This window comes from Acomys russatus, chromosome 1, assembly GCF_903995435.1.
Source record: "Acomys russatus chromosome 1, mAcoRus1.1, whole genome shotgun sequence".
NCBI classification, from domain to species: Eukaryota; Metazoa; Chordata; class Mammalia; order Rodentia; family Muridae; genus Acomys; species Acomys russatus.
The window spans coordinates 85,652,142-85,659,692 of NC_067137.1; the positions used below are offsets into that span (position 1 = coordinate 85,652,142).

The 7,551-nt window shown below is 50.9% G+C and overlaps 1 pseudogene; it reads right to left on the reverse strand.

The window, feature by feature from the left end:
* Nucleotides 1-962: 962 nt before the first annotated feature.
* Nucleotides 963-6,584, reverse strand: LOC127190347 (uncharacterized; annotated as a pseudogene).
* Between the last annotated feature and the right edge of the window lie 967 nt (nt 6,585-7,551).

The window sequence follows — 7,551 nt, forward strand, 5'->3', positions numbered from 1 at the left end:
GCTGCCGTACCCGTCCCCACCACTGCTGTAACCCCCAAGCTTAACATGACAGCTAGAGTCAGAGTGACTGGCTCTCTCCGAAAGCGGGAGGGGCGTGTGTCCTCGTAGTTGGCCTTGAAAGCCTGGGCAGTCTGATAGTAAATTCTGGGGATGAGCTGGACTAGCACACAATAGTGGGTTGCAGCAAAAATGGCAGTGGAGACACAAGGGGTGAGTCCAGTGTTGCAGGCCCACCATAAGTTAGAGGGAGGAGTAAGGAAGTAGTTACTGGGGGTGGTAGTTATGGCGAGGGTATGGTTACAGAGGTGTTGGTGGCTAGGGGGCACAGTGCCTAGGCACGTCCCCTGAGCCTTAACTTCCGTCAAGGTGAGCTTTTTGTGCTGACCCCAATCACAGGAGGAATGGTTACTTGTGTTAGAGAAAGTGGCTGAGGTAGCAATTTCCTCATAATAAGGGGGGCTTGGGCTGATGCAGAACCAACAGGACTGGGTTGCCTGGGGGTTGGTGGTGTTGAGGGCTTGGAAAGCCCCCTTAACCAGGTTAAAGAGTTGATCTCCAGTCTTGGGTGAGGGTGGCTCCGTGTTTGGGGTGGTGGGTAGAGGGGTTGGGGCAATAGTCTGGATTCTGGGGAGTGGGGGTTGTACCCCGGTGTCAGCAAGGACGGGGTTGGGGCCTATAGGTATTTTTAGGGTTTTTTTAAATTTGTAATCTGATGGAGAAATAAGTCCTGGGTCGTTTCTTTCTACATAAAATCTTAAGCCCCACTGTCGCCCTGTTACCCAATCCGAATACTTTTTTCCTTTTTCTGTGAATTTTATAACTATGGGATTGCATTGGCTATTGTGATTGTAAGTAGCCTGGGAGCTAGGAAGATACTGTCCCCGCTGAGGGCATTTAGTAGTGCCAGAGTGGTTGCGAGATACAGTTATTAAATCCCACAACAAGGAGGGCTTTTAATAGACGGAGCCTGACGTTTTACACCCCCAGGAAGCACAATAAGAGCTTTGCAGCCCTCCGCATCGGTGGGCTTCTGATCTTGACCTACCATCTCGAGGACAAACATAAAAAGGAGCGAATCGTAACTGGCATCTTGACCAGGGTCTGGCACAACCTAAGGCTGCTGTTCTTTGGTAATGGGTGGTTTCAGGAAGAATGGGTAACTCTTTATAACTTTTTTCTGGGATATCCCAAGTATCTAAGCCAGCAATTAAGAGGCACAAGTCTAGGGTTAAATCAGGCCACCAGGCATGGGGGGGGCTTCTCGGGATATTGACCAGACCACATTCCCCAATTGGGATCAGACCTGCCAAGTGAGTTTTATGGGCTGATGGGGATTGAGGTAGGCCACTGTCCCTAGGGCCAACATGAGGAAGAGCACAGTTAAAGACCAGATCTGGTAAGTCTTATCTTTAGAGGATCTTCGGAGCTGTGTAGGCGCCATTGGGAGCGTTGCTCAGGGTCTGGAGGAGGAGGAGCGGCCTTGGCGTGGGAGGCGTGTATCTAAGCTGCAATTCCGTCTACTTTAAGAGTGGTGGGTGTGGTCAGGAGGACTGTATAGGGTCCCTTTCACCGAGGCTTGAGTCCTTGGGACCGGTGTCATCGAATGTAGACTGAGTCACCGACGTGGAAAGGGTGTCCCGTCTGGTTGTGGCCAGGCTTGTACATCTCAGCAAGGGGGGGCCAAACTTGGGCCTGTACCGCTTGTAGCCCTTTTAGGTGAGCCTGCAAATTGGTTTTGGAAGCAGAGGGCTGATAAGAATTGAGTATGGTAGACAGAGGAGGTGGCCCTCCATATAAGATTTCATATGGAGTCAGGTTAAAACGAGAAGGGGTGTTTCTGGCCCTAAACAAGGCCAGAGATAGGAGGCACCTCCAGTCTTTTAAGCCAGTCTCTATGGTCAATTTAGTCGAGGCCTCTTTTAAAGTTCTATTCATCCTTTCTACCTGTCCTGAACTTTGGGGTCTATAAGCACAATGTAATTTCTAATCAGTTCCCAGGATCTTGGCCAATCCCTGACTTACCTGGGAGACGAAGGCTGGCCTGTTATCTGACTCGATTACCTTAGGGAGTCTAAACCGAGGAAAAATGTCTTCTAGGATGGCCTTGGTTACTGTTTGTGCTGTTTCCCGTCGGGTTGGGAAAGCTTTTACCCATCCTGAAAAAGTGTCTATGAAGACCAATAAGTATCGATAACCCGCAGCTGGGGGTTTTACCTCAGTGAAGTCTACTTCCCAGTAGGTTCCTGGTCTGTCCCCATGGACCCTGGTTCCTTCTGGGGCTTGGCTTTTGCCAGCATTGACTTGCTGGCAGGCTTGGCAATTAGTTACAATTTTGTCAGTCAGGGCATTGGCTCCAGGGATGATGAATTCTGTTTTGTCCAAGATCTGTTGAAGCTTTTTTTGATCCTAGGTGGGTCCAGGTGTGCATCTGTTGGATCATGGCAGTTGCCTCTTTGGCTGGTAGCACTGTCTTGCCATTTTTGATCCACTGCTGGAGTTTTGGGTCTAACGAGGCCCCTAAGGCCTGAGCCTTGGCTTGGTCTTCCGAAGTATAGATATATGGTTCTACTTGGCTGGTTGCCTGATTGGCTCTATCGGCCTCTAGGGCCAGTGTTAGGGCCTCCATGCGGGCGACTTGTTTTGTCACTCTGTCCGCCTGTTGGTTGCCCAGGGCAATGGGGTCCTGTCCTTTTTGATGCCCAGGACAGTGAATGATGGCCACCCGAGCAGGCAGGAAGAGGGCTTTTATCAAGGCTTTAATTTCGGGCTTGTTTTTTATCTCTTTGCCCTCTGATGTTAATAAGCCCCTCTGTTCATAGATGCTCCCATGTATATGGGCGGTGGCAAAGGCATACCGGCTGTCTGTGTAGATATTAGCCTTTTTGCCCCGAGAGAGTTCCAAGGCCTTGGTCAGGGCTATAAGCTCAGACTTTTGGGCACAGGTCCCCGAGGGAAGGGCCTGGGCCCATATGACCTTCTGCCCATCCACCACTGTTGCCCTTGCCCGTCTGGTACCTGAGTCCAAATAACTGCTACCATCCGTATACCAAGTGTGTTCGACTTCTGGAAGTTCACGATCTTGGAGGTCCTCTCGAGTTCCATGTGTCTCAGCCAACACTTGATGACAGTCATGTGGAGTCTCTTGTCCTCGGTCTGGGGCTGGCAGCAATGTGGCAGGGTTGAGAGTAACTGAAGAACCGAAGGTGATACATTCAGAGTCTAGGAGTAGAGCTTAGTAGTGACTGAGACGGGCATTGGTGACCCATCTATCGGGGGGCTGGCGTATCATTGCCTCTAATGCATGAGGCGTGACTATGGTCAGAGATTGTCCCAAGGTCAATTTGTTGGCATCTTTAACCAACAGCGCAGTGGCAGCCATAATGTGCAGGCATGGAGGCCATCCAGCGGCTACAGTATCTAGTTGTTTAGATAAGTAGGCCACAGGCCGTTTCCAAGGTCCCAGATTTTGAGCCAATACCCCCTTGGCGATCCCTTGTTTTTTGTCTACAAAGAGGGTGAATGACTTCGTGGTGTCTGGCAATCCCAGGGCTGGGGCAGACAGGAGGGCCTTCTTTATGGCTTTAAAGGCCTGTTGCTGGGGGGCCCCCCACTGGAAAGAGTCAGTGCCCCCATGTCAGAGGGTATAAGGGGGCAGCAAGTTCAGCAAAGCCCGGTATCTATAATCTGCAGAAGCCTGCTGTCCCCAAGAACTCTCTTAACTGTCTGGGGCTCTGAGGTGGGGGAATCTTAGCCACCATGTCAATTTGACTCTTGGTGAGCCATCTTTTTCCCTCATGCAGGGCATAGCCCAAATATGTTACCTCCTTTTTGCAGATCTGGGCCTTCTTTGGCCGATGCACGATAGCCTTTGTTACCCAGTTCTTGGAGTAAGTGCTGGGTGGCGGTGATACAGGACTTCTTGGTGGGAGCAGCCAATAGAAGGTCATTCACGTACTGCAGGAGTGTCACCTCAGTGTTCTGGGTGCGGAAGTCAGTCAAATCCTGGTGCAGGGCCTCGTCAAACAGGGTTGGAGAATTCTTGAAACCTTGGGGAAGGCACGTCCAGGTTACCTGTCCTGAGAGTCCTAATTTAGGGTCCTTCCTTTCAAAGGAAAAGTACAATTGGCTTTGGGGGGCCAAAGGCAGACTAAAGAAGGCATCCTTAAGGTCTAGGACAGTATACCAAATAAAATCTGACCTTAGAGTGCTCAGTAGATTGTATGGGTTGGGCACTATGGGATGGATGTCTATCACCCTCTTATTGACTTCTCTGAGGTCCTGCATGGGCCTATAGTCCTGCGTCCCTGGTTTTTTTTATAGGCAAGAGTGGAGTATTTCAGGGGGGATTGACAAGGCTTTAAGACTCCTAGTTGCAGGAATCGGTGGATATGCTTTTTAATGCCCAGCCAGGCTTCTTGACTCATCGGGTATTGTTTGATTGAGACTGGTACAGCCGAGGGTTTAAAAGTCACAATAGTAGGTGGCTGTGTGTGGGCTAGTCCGAGCCCTCCAGTCTCTGCCCATGCCTGAGGGAACTGCTGGAGCCATGGGTTATCTTCTGAAAGGGGCCCTTGAGGGGTGGGCTTGAACAGTCTGTGCTCATCTTGCAGTTTAACAGTGAGAATCTGCACAGGTGTTCCCATGGAGTTAAGTACTTGTGCCCCCTCTTCTGAGAAGTGTATTTGGACCCCCAACTTGGTTAGCAAGTCTCTTCCTAACAGGGGATAGGGGCATTCAGGAACTACTAGGAAGGAGTGGGTCACAGTACCTGTGCCAAGGTCAACAGTCCGTTTATTAGTCTATCCGTGTAGCTTGCCCCCAGTTGCTCCTTGGACCCAGGAAGTTTTTGATGACATCGGTCCAGCCGGCTGGGTCAGGACCAAGTGTTGGGCCCTGGTGTCTACCAAGAAGGTAGTACGTTGCCCCCCGACTGTAAGAGTTAGCCTGGGCTCGGGGGGGGGGGCTTCAGAGCCCTGACACCTTCAGTCACTATCTTCGCCTAAAGCCAAGACTGGAACCCTTTTCCAGTCTCTGGGTCTCTTAGGGCAGTCTCAGATCTAATGGCCTCTTTCCTTACAATAAGAACATTGGTCCTTTTTTACCCTGGGCCGCCTCCGATTTCTCCCCTCTCTATCCTGTCCCTTAGACCTAGAATTATCGGCCACCACTGTGGCCAAGATCCGAGTTAATTCTTTGCCTCTGCATCTTTCTCGACGGTCCTCTCGTTCTTCTTGCTCCTTTGCCATTCTGGCTTCCCTTTCTTTCTGTGTTTCTCTTTTATTATACACCCTCTCTGCCTCCTTTACAAGGTCCTGGATGCTGAGAGACTGAATGCCCTCCAGTCTCTGTAATTTCCTTTTAATATCAGGAGCTGCCTGATCTATGAAGGACATGACTACTGTTGCCTTGTGTTTAGCTGCCATGGGGTCAAACGGGGTATACATTCGGAGCCCCTCCAATAACCTCTCCAAAAAGGCTGCAGGGCTCTCATCCTTTCCCTGAATTATGGTTCTTACCTTGGCCAAATTGGTTGGGCATCTGCCCGCCGCTTTGAGGCCTGCCAGCAGAGTCTGGCGATAGACACGGAGGCTCTCCCTACCTGCTGGGGTTTCATAGTCCCAGTCTGGATGGGTGAGAGGGAACCCTGCGTCAATCTCATTGGGCAGGAGTGTGGGTGCGCCCCCAGGGCCAGGAACATTTTTTCTGGCTTCTAGGAGGACCCGCTGTCGTTCATCGGTCGTCAGGAGCACTTGCAGCAGCTGCTGACAATCATCCCAGGTGGGTTGGTATGTCAGCAGAATGGATTCTATCAGAGATGTCAGTGCCTGAGGGTCTTGGGAGAAAGGGGGGTTATGGTTTTTCCAATTATAAAGGTTTGAGGCTGAAAAAGGCCAGTATGTGATTTCTCCATTGGTTGTACAGAGAGGAAAGAAGGAAGATTGCCATTGGTCTTCAGTGGGGCCCCGGTAGAGGCAGAGGCGGGGAGGAGAAGGAGCGGGTGTTGGGGTAAGAGGAGGAGGGTCGGCGGAAGGAGGGGCTGTGGGTGAGACAGTGGAGGGGGTAGATATAGAGATGAAGTTGGTGGGGTTAGAGGTTGGGAGTACGGAGGGGGGGTCCAGGAGGAGAAGGTCCTGGGTTGGATGGGGGGGGGGCGAGGACGGGCTTAGGGAGCTGCCAAGAAACTGAATCGCAGAGATTTGAAGTCTGGTCCTGGTTTTGGGCGGCTGATGATGTCACCGGCAGGATGGTAGAGTCAGGTTTCAGCTGAGGCTTGAGTGTCAGGAATGGGTGGATCCAAGGGGGGGAGGGTCTGAAACCAAGCTTTTCCACATTAAGATATAGGGTACCTGGTCAGGGTGGCCATGTGACCCTGGATTAAAGATAATGGACTTTACCCTTGAGATAGTCAGGGAGTCAAAGGTCCCTTTGGGTGGCCAGCCTACATTGAAGGCGGGCCACTCCGAAGAGCAAAAAGTCTGCCAGCGTCCCTTGTGGACACTTAAAGAGAGGTTATGTGCGCTGGCATGTATATCTTTGAAATGGTCAAGAGTTAGGGTCAAGGGGGTGGTCACAGTCTGTCCCATGTCAGCGTTGGTCACTTCAGTCAACACAAATACAAAAAGGGCGATAACACACATGAACCAAATTAACAGACAAGAAAACACAAGCCACGTGGCATACAGAAAATACATATTCTGATGGCAGCATGGATACACGCCCGCCTACGGATTTTAGGAGACTGACTCTATTGTCAGATCCCCCCAGATCACGACTGGAGCGTCCTCCAGGGCGAAACATCCACCTAGAGCGTCCTCCAGGGTGAGAGAGAGAAGGTGCCTGGACACGTCTGCCCTTTCTTCTCGTCTAACTACTGACTTGCGCGCTACGGAGAGACAGAAATACAGACAAATACACAACAAAAGTAACTCACGTCTTTGTCATTCGTCAGTGGCCAGGGCCAGTGGGGGGGAACCTCCAGTGGGTGAGTCGGGGGTCTCGGGGCGACCCCAGCTTCCCGGCCAATGCACCAAATGTTGGACCCTAGAGTCCAATTCAGGAAGGGGGTTGCCACGCGAGACCACTCAAGTCACACAGGCTGGATATATAGGTAAAATTTATTACTGACACATCAGAAGTCTCAATTGTTGATATGTCAGGGTCCCTCAGCACTCGGGAGGTGAAGGACCCTGAGTGACTGTTACAGACTAGTTTTTAAAGGCTAAAACCGCAAAGCAGGTGGGGTTCTTTATCAAGCTAGACCATATGGGCATTGGTGTTGGGAGACCTCTTGTGGGGACTTTGGTGTGGGTCCCTAGGGCGGTTACTAGAAACCATATGAGACCTTTGATAGTGGGGAGCTCACATGCAGCTATTCTGGGAACTAGGGTGTAACTCCTGAGGCTGGCAGTAATGAGAACTGGGAGAAGCCTCAGGTCTTACATTTTATAATTTTATAATTTCTCAGTCTGACTGTGGCATCAGGGGTTGTGTACACCCACTAGCTGTTGAAAGTTCACTCATATATGATCCAGTACAGCCAGATTGCATTTG